The sequence below is a fragment of the Salvelinus fontinalis genome, unplaced genomic scaffold, assembly GCF_029448725.1.
Source record: "Salvelinus fontinalis isolate EN_2023a unplaced genomic scaffold, ASM2944872v1 scaffold_0242, whole genome shotgun sequence".
Taxonomy (NCBI): domain Eukaryota; kingdom Metazoa; phylum Chordata; class Actinopteri; order Salmoniformes; family Salmonidae; genus Salvelinus; species Salvelinus fontinalis.
In genome coordinates, this window is record NW_026600451.1 from 238,242 (window position 1) to 257,775 (window position 19,534).

Consider the following 19,534-nt stretch of genomic DNA (forward strand, 5'->3'; position numbering starts at 1 on the left):
GTTATATACAGTATCCCACCACTAGGTTATATACAGTATCCCACCACTAGGTTATATACAGTATCCCACCACTAGGTTATATACAGTATCCCACCACTAGGTTATATACAGTATACCACCACTAGGTTATATACAGTATCCCACCACTAGGTTATATACAGTATCCCACCACTAGGTTATATACAGTATACCACCACTAGGTTATATACAGTATACCACCACTAGGTTATATACAGTATATCACCACTAGGTTATATACAGTATATCACCACTAGGTTATATACAGTATACCACCACTAGGTTATATACAGTATACCACCACTAGGTTATATACAGTATACCACCACTAGGTTATATACAGTATCCCACCACTAGGTTATATACAGTATACCACCACTAGGTTATATACAGTATACCACCACTAGGTTATATACAGTATACCACCATTAGGTTATATACAGTATACCACTACTGTATTATATACAGTATACCACCACTAGGTTATATACAGTATACCACCACTAGGTTATATACAGTATACCACCACTAGGTTATATACAGTATACCACTACTGTATTATATACAGTATATCACTACTAGGTTATATACAGTATACCACCACTAGGTTATATACAGTATACCACCACTGTATTATATACAGTATACCACTACTAGGTTATATACAGTATACCACTACTAGGTTATATACAGTATACCACTACTAGGTTATATACAGTATACCACTACTAGGTTATATACAGTATACCACTACTAGGTTATATACAGTATACCACTACTAGGTTATATACAGTATACCACTACTAGGTTATATACAGTATACCACTACTAGGTTATATACAGTATCCCACCACTAGGTTATATACAGTATACCACCACTAGGTTATACACAGTATGCCACCACTAGGTTATATACAGTATACCACCACTAGGTTATATACAGTATACCACCACTAGGTTATATACAGTATACCACCACTAGGTTATATACAGTATACCACCACTAGGTTATATACAGTATACCACCACTAGGTTATATACAGTATACCACCACTAGGTTATATACAGTATACCACCACTAGGTTATATACAGTATGCCACCACTAGGTTATATACAGTATGCCACCACTAGGTTATATACAGTATGCCACCACTAGGTTATATACAGTATCCCACCACTAGGTTATATACAGTATCCCACCACTAGGTTATATACAGTATCCCACCACTAGGTTATATACAGTATCCCACCACTAGGTTATATACAGTATCCCACCACTAGGTTATATACAGTATCCCACCACTAGGTTATATACAGTATACCACCACTAGGTTATATACAGTATACCACCATTAGGTTATATACAGTATACCACTACTGTATTATATACAGTATACCACCACTAGGTTATATACAGTATACCACCACTAGGTTATATACAGTATACCACCACTAGGTTATATACAGTATACCACTACTGTATTATATACAGTATACCACTACTAGGTTATATACAGTATACCACCACTAGGTTATATACAGTATACCACCACTGTATTATATACAGTATACCACTACTAGGTTATATACAGTATACCACTACTAGGTTATATACAGTATACCACTACTAGGTTATATACAGTATACCACTACTAGGTTATATACAGTATACCACTACTAGGTTATATACAGTATACCACTACTAGGTTATATACAGTATACCACTACTAGGTTATATACAGTATCCCACCACTAGGTTATATACAGTATGTCACCACTAGGTTATACACAGTATGCCACCACTAGGTTATATACAGTATACCACCACTAGGTTATATACAGTATACCACCACTAGGTTATATACAGTATACCACCACTAGGTTATATACAGTATACCACCACTAGGTTATATACAGTATACCACCACTAGGTTATATACAGTATACCACCACTAGGTTATATACAGTATGCCACCACTAGGTTATATACAGTATGCCACCACTAGGTTATATACAGTATGCCACCACTAGGTTATATACAGTATGCCACCACTAGGTTATATACAGTATGCCACCACTAGGTTATATACAGTATGCCACCACTAGGTTATATACAGTATACCACCACTAGGTTATATACAGTATACCACTACTGTGTTATATACAGTATACCACTACTGTGTTATATACAGTATGCCACCACTAGGTTATATACATTATGCCACCACTAGGTTATATACATTATGCCACCACTAGGTTATATACAGTATACCACTACTAGGTTATATACAGTATACCACTACTAGGTTATATACAGTATGCCACCACTAGGTTATACACAGTATGCCACCACTAGGTTATACACATTATGCCACCACTAGGTTATACACAGTATGCCACCACTAGGTTATACACAGTATGCCACCACTAGGTTATACACAGTATGCCACCACTAGGTTATATACAGTATGCCACCACTAGGTTATATACAGTATGCCACCACTAGGTTATATACAGTATGCCACCACTAGGTTATATACAGTATGCCACCACTAGGTTATATACAGTATGCCACCACTAGGTTATATACAGTATGCCACCACTAGGTTATATACAGTATGCCACCACTAGGTTATATACAGTATGCCACCACTAGGTTATATACAGTATGCCACCACTAGGTTATATACAGTATGCCACCACTAGGTTATATACAGTATCCCACCACTAGGTTATATACAGTATCCCACCACTAGGTTATATACAGTATCCCACCACTAGGTTATATACAGTATACCACCACTAGGTTATATACAGTATACCACTACTAGGTTATATACAGTATACCACCACTAGGTTATATACAGTATACCACTACTAGGTTATATACAGTATACCACCACTAGGTTATATACAGTATCCCACCACTAGGTTATATACAGTATCCCACCACTAGGTTATACACAGTATCCCACCACTAGGTTATACACAGTATCCCACCACTAGGTTATACACAGTATCCCACCACTAGGTTATACACAGTATACCACCACTAGGTTATATACAGTATCCCACCACTAGGTTATATACAGTATCCCACCACTAGGTTATATACAGTATCCCACCACTAGGTTATATACAGTATCCCACCACTAGGTTATACACAGTATCCCACCACTAGGTTATACACAGTATTCCACCACTAGGTTATATACAGTATACCACTACTAGGTTATATACAGTATCCCACCACTAGGTTATATACAGTATCCCACCACTAGGTTATACACAGTATCCCACCACTAGGTTATATACAGTATCCCACCACTAGGTTATATACAGTATCCCACCACTAGGTTATATACAGTATTTCACCACTAGGTTATATACAGTATCCCGCCACTAGGTTATATACAGTATCCCGCCACTAGGTTATATACAGTATCCCGCCACTAGGTTATATACAGTATCCCGCCACTAGGTTATATACAGTATCCCGCCACTAGGTTATATACAGTATGCCGCCACTAGGTTATATACAGTATGCCGCCACTAGGTTATATACAGTATGCCGCCACTAGGTTATACACAGTATGCCGCCACTAGGTTATACACAGTATGCCGCCACTAGGTTATACACAGTATGCCGCCACTAGGTTATACACAGTATGCCGCCACTAGGTTATACACAGTATGCCGCCACTAGGTTATACACAGTATGCCGCCACTAGGTTATACACAGTATGCCGCCACTAGGTTATATACAGTATCCCGCCACTAGGTTATATACAGTATCCCACCACTAGGTTATATACAGTATCCCACCACTAGGTTATATACAGTATCCCACCACTAGGTTATATACAGTATCCCACCACTAGGTTATATACAGTATCCCACCACTAGGTTATATACAGTATCCCACCACTAGGTTATATACAGTATCCCACCACTAGGTTATATACAGTATCCCACCACTAGGTTATATACAGTATCCCACCACTAGGTTATATACAGTATCCCACCACTAGGTTATATACAGTATCCCACCACTAGGTTATATACAGTATACCCCCACTAGGTTATATACAGTATACCCCCACTAGGTTATATACAGTATACCCCCACTAGGTTATATACAGTATACCCCCACTAGGTTATATACAGTATCCCACCACTAGGTTATATACAGTATACCACCACTAGGTTATATACAGTATCCCACTACTAGGTTATATACAGTATCCCACTACTAGGTTATATACAGTATCCCACTACTAGGTTATATACAGTATCCCACTACTAGGTTATATACAGTATACCACTACTAGGTTATATACAGTATACCACTACTAGGTTATATACAGTATCCCACCACTAGGTTATATACAGTATCCCACCACTAGGTTATACACAGTATCCCACCACTAGGTTATATACAGTATCCCACCACTAGGTTATACACAGTATCCCACCACTAGGTTATACACAGTATCCCACCACTAGGTTATACACAGTATCCCACCACTAGGTTATACACAGTATCCCACCACTAGGTTATATACAGTATCCCACCACTAGGTTATATACAGTATCCCACCACTAGGTTATATACAGTATCCCACCACTAGGTTATATACAGTATCCCACCACTAGGTTATATACAGTATCCCACCACTAGGTTATATACAGTATCCCACCACTAGGTTATATACAGTATCCCACCACTAGGTTATATACAGTATCCCACCACTAGGTTATATACAGTATACCACCACTAGGTTATATACAGTATGCCACCACTAGGTTATATACAGTATGCCACCACTAGGTTATATACAGTATGCCACCACTAGGTTATACACAGTATGCCACCACTAGGTTATACACAGTATGCCACCACTAGGTTATACACAGTATACCACCACTAGGTTAAATACAGTATACCACCACTAGGTTATATACAGTATCCCACCACTAGGTTATATACAGTATCCCACCACTAGGTTATATACAGTATCCCACCACTAGGTTATATACAGTATGCCACCACTAGGTTATACACAGTATGCCACCACTAGGTTATACACAGTATGCCACCACTAGGTTATACACAGTATGCCACCACTAGGTTATATACAGTATACCACCACTAGGTTATATACAGTATCCCACCACTAGGTTATATACAGTATCCCACCACTAGGTTATATACAGTATCCCACCACTAGGTTATATACAGTATCCCACCACTAGGTTATACACAGTATCCCAACCACTAGGTTATATACAGTATCCCACCACTAGGTTATACACAGTATCCCAACCACTAGGTTATACACAGTATCCCACCACTAGGTTATACACAGTATCCCACCACTAGGTTATACACAGTATACCACCACTAGGTTATATACAGTATCCCACCACTAGGTTATATACAGTATCCCACCACTAGGTTATATACAGTATCCCACCACTAGGTTATATACAGTATCCCACCACTAGGTTATATACAGTATCCCACCACTAGGTTATATACAGTATCCCACCACTAGGTTATATACAGTATTTCACCACTAGGTTATATACAGTATCCCACCACTAGGTTATATACAGTATCCCCCCACTAGGTTATATACAGTATCCCCCCACTAGGTTATATACAGTATCCCGCCACTAGGTTATATACAGTATCCCGCCACTAGGTTATATACAGTATCCCGCCACTAGGTTATATACAGTATGCCGCCACTAGGTTATATACAGTATGCCGCCACTAGGTTATACACAGTATGCCGCCACTAGGTTATACACAGTATGCCGCCACTAGGTTATACACAGTATGCCGCCACTAGGTTATACACAGTATGCCGCCACTAGGTTATACACAGTATGCCGCCACTAGGTTATACACAGTATGCCGCCACTAGGTTATACACAGTATGCCGCCACTAGGTTATACACAGTATGCCGCCACTAGGTTATACACAGTATGCCGCCACTAGGTTATACACAGTATGCCGCCACTAGGTTATACACAGTATGCCGCCACTAGGTTATACACAGTATCCCGCCACTAGGTTATACACAGTATCCCGCCACTAGGTTATACACAGTATCCCGCCACTAGGTTATATACAGTATCCCGCCACTAGGTTATATACAGTATCCCGCCACTAGGTTATATACAGTATCCCGCCACTAGGTTATATACAGTATCCCGCCACTAGGTTATATACAGTATCCCGCCACTAGGTTATATACAGTATCCCGCCACTAGGTTATATACAGTATCCCGCCACTAGGTTATATACAGTATCCCGCCACTAGGTTATATACAGTATCCCACCACTAGGTTATATACAGTATACCACCACTAGGTTATATACAGTATACCACCACTAGGTTATATACAGTATACCACCACTAGGTTATATACAGTATACCACCACTAGGTTATATACAGTATACCACCACTAGGTTATATACAGTATACCACCACTAGGTTATATACAGTATACCACCACTAGGTTATATACAGTATACCACCACTAGGTTATATACAGTATACCACCACTAGGTTATATACAGTATACCACCACTAGGTTATATACAGTATACCACCACTAGGTTATATACAGTATACCACCACTAGGTTATATACAGTATGCCACCACTAGGTTATATACAGTATGCCACCACTAGGTTATATACAGTATCCCACCACTAGGTTATATACAGTATCCCACTACTAGGTTATATACAGTATACCACCACTAGGTTATATACAGTATACCACCACTAGGTTATATACAGTATACCACCACTAGGTTATATACAGTATACCACCACTAGGTTATATACAGTATACCACCACTAGGTTATATACAGTATACCACCACTAGGTTATATACAGTATACCACTACTAGGTTATATACAGTATACCACTACTAGGTTATATACAGTATACCACCACTAGGTTATACACAGTATCCCACCACTAGGTTATACACAGTATCCCACCACTAGGTTATACACAGTATCCCACCACTAGGTTATACACAGTATCCCACCACTAGGTTATACACAGTATCCCACCACTAGGTTATACACAGTATCCCACCACTAGGTTATACACAGTATCCCACCACTAGGTTATACACAGTATCCCACCACTAGGTTATACACAGTATCCCACCACTAGGTTATACACAGTATCCCACCACTAGGTTATACACAGTATCCCACCACTAGGTTATACACAGTATCCCACCACTAGGTTATACACAGTATCCCACCACTAGGTTATACACAGTATCCCACCACTAGGTTATACACAGTATCCCACCACTAGGTTATACACAGTATCCCACCACTAGGTTATACACAGTATACCACCACTAGGTTATATACAGTATCCCACCACTAGGTTATATACAGTATCCCACCACTAGGTTATATACAGTATCCCACCACTAGGTTATACACAGTATCCCACCACTAGGTTATACACAGTATCCCACCACTAGGTTATACACAGTATCCCACCACTAGGTTATACACAGTATCCCACCACTAGGTTATACACAGTATCCCACCACTAGGTTATACACAGTATCCCACCACTAGGTTATATACAGTATCTCACCACTAGGTTATATACAGTATTTCACCACTAGGTTATATACAGTATTTCACCACTAGGTTATATACAGTATACCACCACTAGGTTATATACAGTATACCACCACTAGGTTATATACAGTATCCCACCACTAGGTTATATACAGTATACCACCACTAGGTTATATACAGTATCCCACCACTAGGTTATATACAGTATCCCACTACTAGGTTATATACAGTATCCCACTACTAGGTTATATACAGTATCCCACTACTAGGTTATATACAGTATCCCACTACTAGGTTATATACAGTATACCACTACTAGGTTATATACAGTATACCACTACTAGGTTATATACAGTATCCCACCACTAGGTTATATACAGTATCCCACCACTAGGTTATATACAGTATCCCACCACTAGGTTATACACAGTATCCCACCACTAGGTTATACACAGTATCCCACCACTAGGTTATACACAGTATCCCACCACTAGGTTATACACAGTATCCCACCACTAGGTTATATACAGTATCCCACCACTAGGTTATACACAGTATCCCACCACTAGGTTATACACAGTATCCCACCACTAGGTTATACACAGTATCCCACCACTAGGTTATATACAGTATACCACTACTAGGTTATACACAGTATCCCACCACTAGGTTATACACAGTATACCACCACTAGGTTATACACAGTATCCCACCACTAGGTTATACACAGTATCCCACCACTAGGTTATATACAGTATCCCACCACTAGGTTATACACAGTATCCCACCACTAGGTTATACACAGTATCCCACCACTAGGTTATACACAGTATCCCACCACTAGGTTATATACAGTATCCCACCACTAGGTTATATACAGTATCCCACCACTAGGTTATATACAGTATCCCACCACTAGGTTATATACAGTATCCCACCACTAGGTTATATACAGTATCCCACCACTAGGTTATATACAGTATCCCACCACTAGGTTATATACAGTATCCCACCACTAGGTTATATACAGTATCCCACCACTAGGTTATATACAGTATCCCACCACTAGGTTATATACAGTATCCCACCACTAGGTTATATACAGTATACCACCACTAGGTTATATACAGTATGCCACCACTAGGTTATATACAGTATGCCACCACTAGGTTATATACAGTATGCCACCACTAGGTTATACACAGTATGCCACCACTAGGTTATACACAGTATGCCACCACTAGGTTATACACAGTATACCACCACTAGGTTATATACAGTATACCACCACTAGGTTATATACAGTATCCCACCACTAGGTTATATACAGTATCCCACCACTAGGTTATATACAGTATGCCACCACTAGGTTATATACAGTATGCCACCACTAGGTTATACACAGTATGCCACCACTAGGTTATATACAGTATCCCACCACTAGGTTATATACAGTATACCACCACTAGGTTATATACAGTATCCCACCACTAGGTTATATACAGTATCCCACCACTAGGTTATATACAGTATCCCACCACTAGGTTATATACAGTATACCACCACTAGGTTATATACAGTATCCCACCACTAGGTTATATACAGTATCCCAGCACTAGGTTATATACAGTATCCCACCACTAGGTTATACACAGTATCCCAACCACTAGGTTATATACAGTATCCCACCACTAGGTTATACACAGTATCCCAACCACTAGGTTATACACAGTATCCCACCACTAGGTTATACACAGTATCCCACCACTAGGTTATATACAGTATACCACCACTAGGTTATATACAGTATCCCACCACTAGGTTATATACAGTATCCCACCACTAGGTTATATACAGTATCCCACCACTAGGTTATATACAGTATCCCACCACTAGGTTATATACAGTATCCCACCACTAGGTTATATACAGTATCCCACCACTAGGTTATATACAGTATCCCACCACTAGGTTATATACAGTATTTCACCACTAGGTTATATACAGTATCCCACCACTAGGTTATATACAGTATCCCCCCACTAGGTTATATACAGTATCCCCCCACTAGGTTATATACAGTATCCCGCCACTAGGTTATATACAGTATCCCGCCACTAGGTTATATACAGTATCCCGCCACTAGGTTATACACAGTATGCCGCCACTAGGTTATACACAGTATGCCGCCACTAGGTTATACACAGTATGCCGCCACTAGGTTATACACAGTATGCCGCCACTAGGTTATACACAGTATGCCGCCACTAGGTTATACACAGTATGCCGCCACTAGGTTATACACAGTATGCCGCCACTAGGTTATACACAGTATGCCGCCACTAGGTTATACACAGTATGCCGCCACTAGGTTATACACAGTATGCCGCCACTAGGTTATACACAGTATGCCGCCACTAGGTTATACACAGTATGCCGCCACTAGGTTATACACAGTATGCCGCCACTAGGTTATACACAGTATCCCGCCACTAGGTTATATACAGTATCCCGCCACTAGGTTATATACAGTATCCCGCCACTAGGTTATATACAGTATCCCGCCACTAGGTTATATACAGTATACCGCCACTAGGTTATATACAGTATACCGCCACTAGGTTGTATACAGTATACCGCCACTAGGTTGTATACAGTATACCGCCACTAGGTTGTATACAGTATCCCGCCACTAGGTTGTATACAGTATACCGCCACTAGGTTGTATACAGTATACCGCCACTAGGTTGTATACAGTATACCGCCACTAGGTTATATACAGTATACCGCCACTAGGTTATATACAGTATCCCGCCACTAGGTTATATACAGTATCTCGCCACTAGGTTATATACAGTATCTCGCCACTAGGTTATATACAGTATCCCGCCACTAGGTTATATACAGTATCCCGCCACTAGGTTATATACAGTATCCCGCCACTAGGTTATACACAGTATGCCGCCACTAGGTTATACACAGTATGCCGCCACTAGGTTATACACAGTATGCCGCCACTAGGTTATACACAGTATGCCGCCACTAGGTTATACACAGTATGCCGCCACTAGGTTATACACAGTATGGCGCCACTAGGTTATACACAGTATGCCGCCACTAGGTTGTATACAGTATCCCGCCACTAGGTTGTATACAGTATCCCGCCACTAGGTTGTATACAGTATCCCGCCACTAGGTTGTATACAGTATACCGCCACTAGGTTGTATACAGTATACCGCCACTAGGTTGTATACAGTATACCGCCACTAGGTTGTATACAGTATACCGCCACTAGGTTGTATACAGTATCCCGCCACTAGGTTGTATACAGTATCCCGCCACTAGGTTGTATACAGTATCCCGCCACTAGGTTATATACAGTATCCCGCCACTAGGTTATATACAGTATACCGCCACTAGGTTATATACAGTATACCGCCACTAGGTTATATACAGTATACCGCCACTAGGTTATATACAGTATACCGCCACTAGGTTATATACAGTATACCGCCACTAGGTTATATACAGTATACCGCCACTAGGTTATATACAGTATACCGCCACTAGGTTATATACAGTATACCGCCACTAGGTTATATACAGTATACCGCCACTAGGTTATATACAGTATACCGCCACTAGGTTGTATACAGTATACCGCCACTAGGTTGTATACAGTATACCGCCACTAGGTTGTATACAGTATACCGCCACTAGGTTGTATACAGTATACCGCCACTAGGTTGTATACAGTATACCGCCACTAGGTTGTATACAGTATACCGCCACTAGGTTGTATACAGTATACCGCCACTAGGTTATATACAGTATCCCGCCACTAGGTTATATACAGTATCTCGCCACTAGGTTATATACAGTATCCCGCCACTAGGTTATATACAGTATCCCGCCACTAGGTTATACACAGTATGCCGCCACTAGGTTATACACAGTATGCCGCCACTAGGTTATACACAGTATGCCGCCACTAGGTTATACACAGTATGCCGCCACTAGGTTATACACAGTATGCCGCCACTAGGTTATACACAGTATCCCGCCACTAGGTTATACACAGTATCCCGCCACTAGGTTATACACAGTATCCCGCCACTAGGTTATACACAGTATCCCGCCACTAGGTTATACACAGTATCCCGCCACTAGGTTATATACAGTATCCCGCCACTAGGTTATATACAGTATCCCGCCACTAGGTTATATACAGTATCCCGCCACTAGGTTATATACAGTATCCCGCCACTAGGTTATATACAGTATCCCGCCACTAGGTTATATACAGTATCCCGCCACTAGGTTATATACAGTATCCCGCCACTAGGTTGTATACAGTATCCCGCCACTAGGTTGTATACAGTATCCCGCCACTAGGTTGTATACAGTATACCGCCACTAGGTTGTATACAGTATACCGCCACTAGGTTGTATACAGTATACCGCCACTAGGTTATATACAGTATACCGCCACTAGGTTATATACAGTATACCGCCACTAGGTTATATACAGTATACCGCCACTAGGTTATATACAGTATACCGCCACTAGGTTGTATACAGTATACCGCCACTAGGTTGTATACAGTATCCCGCCACTAGGTTGTATACAGTATCCCGCCACTAGGTTGTATACAGTATACCGCCACTAGGTTGTATACAGTATACCGCCACTAGGTTGTATACAGTATACCGCCACTAGGTTGTATACAGTATACCGCCACTAGGTTATATACAGTATACCGCCACTAGGTTATATACAGTATCCCGCCACTAGGTTATATACAGTATCTCGCCACTAGGTTATATACAGTATCCCGCCACTAGGTTATACACAGTATCCCGCCACTAGGTTATACACAGTATGCCGCCACTAGGTTATACACAGTATGCCGCCACTAGGTTATACACAGTATGCCGCCACTAGGTTATACACAGTATGCCGCCACTAGGTTATACACAGTATGCCGCCACTAGGTTATACACAGTATGCCGCCACTAGGTTATACACAGTATGCCGCCACTAGGTTATACACAGTATGCCGCCACTAGGTTATATACAGTATCCCGCCACTAGGTTATATACAGTATCCCGCCACTAGGTTATATACAGTATCCCGCCACTAGGTTATATACAGTATCCCGCCACTAGGTTATATACAGTATCCCGCCACTAGGTTATATACAGTATCCCGCCACTAGGTTATATACAGTATCCCGCCACTAGGTTATATACAGTATCCCGCCACTAGGTTATATACAGTATCCCGCCACTAGGTTATATACAGTATCCCGCCACTAGGTTGTATACAGTATCCCGCCACTAGGTTGTATACAGTATCCCGCCACTAGGTTGTATACAGTATCCCGCCACTAGGTTGTATACAGTATAGCGCCACTAGGTTGTATACAGTATACCGCCACTAGGTTGTATACAGTATACCGCCACTAGGTTGTATACAGTATACCGCCACTAGGTTGTATACAGTATACCGCCACTAGGTTATATACAGTATACCGCCACTAGGTTATATACAGTATACCGCCACTAGGTTATATACAGTATCCCGCCACTAGGTTATTCACAGTATGCCGCCACTAGGTTATACACAGTATGCCGCCACTAGGTTATACACAGTATGCCGCCACTAGGTTATACACAGTATGCCGCCACTAGGTTATACACAGTATGCCGCCACTAGGTTATACACAGTATGCCGCCACTAGGTTATACACAGTATGCCGCCACTAGGTTATACACAGTATGCCGCCACTAGGTTATACACAGTATGCCGCCACTAGGTTATACACAGTATCCCGCCACTAGGTTATACACAGTATCCCGCCACTAGGTTATACACAGTATCCCGCCACTAGGTTATACACAGTATCCCGCCACTAGGTTATACACAGTATCCCGCCACTAGGTTATACACAGTATCCCGCCACTAGGTTATACACAGTATCCCGCCACTAGGTTATATACAGTATCCCGCCACTAGGTTATATACAGTATCCCGCCACTAGGTTATATACAGTATACCGCCACTAGGTTATATACAGTATACCGCCACTAGGTTATATACAGTATACCGCCACTAGGTTATATACAGTATACCGCCACTAGGTTATATACAGTATACCGCCACTAGGTTATATACAGTATACCGCCACTAGGTTATATACAGTATACCGCCACTAGGTTATATACAGTATACCGCCACTAGGTTATATACAGTATACCGCCACTAGGTTATATACAGTATACCGCCACTAGGTTATATACAGTATACCGCCACTAGGTTATATACAGTATACCGCCACTAGGTTATATACAGTATACCGCCACTAGGTTGTATACAGTATACCGCCACTAGGTTGTATACAGTATACCGCCACTAGGTTGTATACAGTATACCGCCACTAGGTTGTATACAGTATACCGCCACTAGGTTGTATACAGTATACCGCCACTAGGTTGTATACAGTATACCGCCACTAGGTTGTATACAGTATACCGCCACTAGGTTGTATACAGTATACCGCCACTAGGTTGTATACAGTATACCGCCACTAGGTTGTATACAGTATACCGCCACTAGGTTATATACAGTATACCGCCACTAGGTTATATACAGTATACCGCCACTAGGTTATATACAGTATACCGCCACTAGGTTATATACAGTATACCGCCACTAGGTTATATACAGTATACCGCCACTAGGTTATATACAGTATACCGCCACTAGGTTGTATACAGTATACCGCCACTAGGTTGTATACAGTATCCCGCCACTAGGTTGTATACAGTATACCGCCACTAGGTTGTATACAGTATACCGCCACTAGGTTGTATACAGTATACCGCCACTAGGTTGTATACAGTATACCGCCACTAGGTTGTATACAGTATACCGCCACTAGGTTATATACAGTATACCGCCACTAGGTTATATACAGTATACCGCCACTAGGTTATATACAGTATACCGCCACTAGGTTATATACAGTATACCACTACTGTATTATATACAGTATCCCACCACTAGGTTATATACAGTATCCCACCACTAGGTTATATACAGTATCCCACCACTAGGTTATATACAGTATCCCACCACTAGGTTATATACAGTATACCACTACTGTATTATATACAGTATACCACCACTAGGTTATATACAGTATACCACCACTAGGTTATATACAGTATCCCACCACTAGGTTATATACAGTATCCCACCACTAGGTTATATACAGTATCCCACCACTAGGTTATACACAGTATCCCACCACTAGGTTATACACAGTATCCCACCACTAGGTTATATACAGTATCCCACCACTAGGTTATACACAGTATCCCACCACTAGGTTATACACAGTATCCCACCACTAGGTTATACACAGTATCCCACCACTAGGTTATACACAGTATCCCACCACTAGGTTATATACAGTATCCCACCACTAGGTTATATACAGTATCCCACCACTAGGTTATATACAGTATTTCACCACTAGGTTATATACAGTATTTCACCACTAGGTTATATACAGTATTTCACCACTGGGTTATATACAGTATTTCACCACTGGGTTATATACAGTATCCCACCACTGGGTTATATACAGTATCCCACCACTGGGTTATATACAGTATGCCACCACTAGGTTATACACAGTATGCCACCACTAGGTTATATACAGTATGCCACCACTAGGTTATATACAGTATGCCACCACTAGGTTATATACAGTATACCACCACTAGGTTATATACAGTATACCACCACTAGGTTATATACAGTATCCCACCACTAGGTTATATACAGTATCCCACCACTAGGTTATATACAGTATCCCGCCACTAGGTTATATACAGTATCCCGCCACTAGGTTATATACAGTATCCCGCCACTAGGTTATATACAGTATCCCGCCACTAGGTTATATACAGTATCCCGCCACTAGGTTATATACAGTATCCCGCCACTAGGTTATATACAGTATCCCGCCACTAGGTTATATACAGTATCCCGCCACTAGGTTATATACAGTATCCCGCCACTAGGTTATATACAGTATCCCGCCACTAGGTTATATACAGTATACCGCCACTAGGTTATATACAGTATACCGCCACTAGGTTGTATACAGTATACCGCCACTAGGTTGTATACAGTATCCCGCCACTAGGTTATATACAGTATCCCGCCACTAGGTTATATACAGTATACCGCCACTAGGTTGTATACAGTATACCGCCACTAGGTTGTATACAGTATACCGCCACTAGGTTGTATACAGTATACCGCCACTAGGTTGTATACAGTATACCGCCACTAGGTTGTATACAGTATACCGCCACTAGGTTGTATACAGTATACCGCCACTAGGTTGTATACAGTATACCGCCACTAGGTTGTATACAGTATACCGCCACTAGGTTGTATACAGTATACCGCCACTAGGTTATATACAGTATACCGCCACTAGGTTATATACAGTATACCGCCACTAGGTTATATACAGTATACCGCCACTAGGTTATATACAGTATACCGCCACTAGGTTATATACAGTATACCGCCACTAGGTTATATACAGTATACCGCCACTAGGTTATATACAGTATACCGCCACTAGGTTGTATACAGTATCCCGCCACTAGGTTGTATACAGTATACCGCCACTAGGTTGTATACAGTATACCGCCACTAGGTTGTATACAGTATACCGCCACTAGGTTGTATACAGTATACCGCCACTAGGTTGTATACAGTATACCGCCACTAGGTTATATACAGTATACCGCCACTAGGTTATATACAGTATACCGCCACTAGGTTATATACAGTATACCGCCACTAGGTTATATACAGTATACCGCCACTAGGTTATATACAGTATACCACTACTGTATTATATACAGTATCCCACCACTAGGTTATATACAGTATCCCACCACTAGGTTATATACAGTATCCCACCACTAGGTTATATACAGTATCCCACCACTAGGTTATATACAGTATACCACTACTGTATTATATACAGTATACCACCACTAGGTTATATACAGTATACCACCACTAGGTTATATACAGTATCCCACCACTAGGTTATATACAGTATCCCACCACTAGGTTATATACAGTATCCCACCACTAGGTTATACACAGTATCCCACCACTAGGTTATACACAGTATCCCACCACTAGGTTATATACAGTATCCCACCACTAGGTTATACACAGTATCCCACCACTAGGTTATACACAGTATCCCACCACTAGGTTATACACAGTATCCCACCACTAGGTTATACACAGTATCCCACCACTAGGTTATATACAGTATCCCACCACTAGGTTATATACAGTATCCCACCACTAGGTTATATACAGTATTTCACCACTAGGTTATATACAGTATTTCACCACTAGGTTATATACAGTATTTCACCACTGGGTTATATACAGTATTTCACCACTGGGTTATATACAGTATCCCACCACTGGGTTATATACAGTATCCCACCACTGGGTTATATACAGTATGCCACCACTAGGTTATACACAGTATGCCACCACTAGGTTATATACAGTATGCCACCACTAGGTTATATACAGTATGCCACCACTAGGTTATATACAGTATACCACCACTAGGTTATATACAGTATACCACCACTAGGTTATATACAGTATCCCACCACTAGGTTATATACAGTATCCCACCACTAGGTTATATACAGTATCCCGCCACTAGGTTATATACAGTATCCCGCCACTAGGTTATATACAGTATCCCGCCACTAGGTTATATACAGTATCCCGCCACTAGGTTATATACAGTATCCCGCCACTAGGTTATATACAGTATCCCGCCACTAGGTTATATACAGTATCCCGCCACTAGGTTATATACAGTATCCCGCCACTAGGTTATATACAGTATCCCGCCACTAGGTTATATACAGTATCCCGCCACTAGGTTATATACAGTATACCGCCACTAGGTTATATACAGTATACCGCCACTAGGTTGTATACAGTATACCGCCACTAGGTTGTATACAGTATCCCGCCACTAGGTTGTATACAGTATACCGCCACTAGGTTGTATACAGTATCCCGCCACTAGGTTATTCACAGTATGCCGCCACTAGGTTATACACAGTATGCCGCCACTAGGTTATACACAGTATGCCGCCACTAGGTTATACACAGTATGCCGCCACTAGGTTATACACAGTATGCCGCCACTAGGTTATACACAGTATGCCGCCACTAGGTTATACACAGTATGCCGCCACTAGGTTATACACAGTATGCCGCCACTAGGTTATACACAGTATGCCGCCACTAGGTTATACACAGTATGCCGCCACTAGGTTATACACAGTATGCCGCCACTAGGTTATACACAGTATCCCGCCACTAGGTTATACACAGTATCCCGCCACTAGGTTATACACAGTATCCCGCCACTAGGTTATACACAGTATCCCGCCACTCGGTTATACACAGTATCCCGCCACTCGGTTATACACAGTATCCCGCCACTCGGTTATACACAGTATCCCGCCACTCGGTTATACACAGTATCCCGCCACTCGGTTATACACAGTATCCCGCCACTAGGTTATACACAGTATCCCGCCACTAGGTTATATACAGAATCCCGCCACTAGGTTATATACAGTATACCGCCACTAGGTTATATACAGTATACCGCCACTAGGTTATATACAGTATACCGCCACTAGGTTATATACAGTATACCGCCACTAGGTTATATACAGTATACCGCCACTAGGTTATATACAGTATACCGCCACTAGGTTATATACAGTATACCGCCACTAGGTTATATACAGTATCCCGCCACTAGGTTGTATACAGTATACCGCCACTAGGTTGTATACAGTATACCGCCACTAGGTTGTATACAGTATACCGCCACTAGGTTATATACAGTATACCGCCACTAGGTTATATACAGTATACCGCCACTAGGTTATATACAGTATACCGCCACTAGGTTATATACAGTATCCCGCCACTAGGTTATTCACAGTATGCCGCCACTAGGTTATATACAGTATGCCGCCACTAGGTTATATACAGTATGCCGCCACTAGGTTATACACAGTATGCCGCCACTAGGTTATACACAGTATGCCGCCACTAGGTTATACACAGTATGCCGCCACTAGGTTATACACAGTATGCCGCCACTAGGTTATTCACAGTATGCCGCCACTAGGTTATATACAGTATACCGCCACTAGGTTATATACAGTATCCCGCCACTAGGTTATACACAGTATCCCGCCACTAGGTTATACACAGTATGCCGCCACTAGGTTATACACAGTATGCCGCCACTAGGTTATACACAGTATCCCGCCACTAGGTTATACACAGTATGCCACCACTAGGTTATATACAGTATCCCGCCACTAGGTTATATACAGTATCCCGCCACTAGGTTATACACAGTATCCCGCCACTAGGTTATACACAGTATCCCGCCACTAGGTTATATACAGTATGCCGCCACTAGGTTATATACAGTATCCCGCCACTAGGTTATATACAGTATCCCACCACTAGGTTATATACAGTATCCCACCACTAGGTTATACACAGTATCCCGCCACTAGGTTATACACAGTATCCCGCCACTAGGTTATACACAGTATCCCGCCACTAGGTTATATACAGTATACCGCCACTAGGTTATATACAGTATACCACCACTAGGTTATATACAGTATCCCGCCACTAGGTTATATACAGTATCCCGCCACTCGGTTATATACAGTATCCCGCCACTAGGTTAT

At 41.6% G+C, this 19,534-nt stretch overlaps 1 protein-coding gene across 3 annotated transcripts in view; it reads left to right on the forward strand.

Annotated features, from left to right (window-relative positions):
* Positions 1-19,534, forward strand: part of LOC129844866 (dmX-like protein 2) — a gene marked incomplete at its 3' end in the record, with an annotated part of 99,674 nt that overhangs the window by 77,959 nt on the left and 2,181 nt on the right.